This window comes from Penaeus monodon, chromosome 19 (assembly GCF_015228065.2).
Source record: "Penaeus monodon isolate SGIC_2016 chromosome 19, NSTDA_Pmon_1, whole genome shotgun sequence".
NCBI classification, from domain to species: domain Eukaryota; kingdom Metazoa; phylum Arthropoda; class Malacostraca; order Decapoda; family Penaeidae; genus Penaeus; species Penaeus monodon.
The window spans coordinates 3,950,885-3,951,121 of record NC_051404.1 but is presented as its reverse complement, the minus strand read 5'-3'; the positions used below and the strand labels follow the sequence as shown (position 1 = coordinate 3,951,121).

General features: G+C 27.8%; 1 protein-coding gene and 1 long non-coding RNA gene across 2 annotated transcripts in view; both read right to left on the bottom strand.

The window, feature by feature from the left end:
• LOC119584987 overlaps nucleotides 1-237 on the bottom strand; it is a 25,600-nt gene that overhangs the window by 776 nt on the left and 24,587 nt on the right. The window lies entirely within an intron of this gene.
• The window catches only part of LOC119584986 (THO complex subunit 7 homolog), a gene marked incomplete in the record, with an annotated part of 9,088 nt that overhangs the window by 705 nt on the left and 8,146 nt on the right, over nucleotides 1-237 (bottom strand).

Genomic DNA, 237 nt, shown 5'->3' with positions numbered 1-237 from the left:
ATAAAATGCTTATGCAATACTTAAAGAAATAAAACTACTATTAGCTCTTAAATATAAAGGGACTGGGTGATGTTTATGAATCCAGAGTGATCCTTGCTGGCTATGCCTTTTATTGTAATTAAAATGGTTCACATTTTTGTCATGACGAATAGTTATCTAAGTCAATAAATAACTGATTTATTCCATCCCAAAAATGATGTTTCTTATAATACCACAAAACAACTTATTCAAAAAATT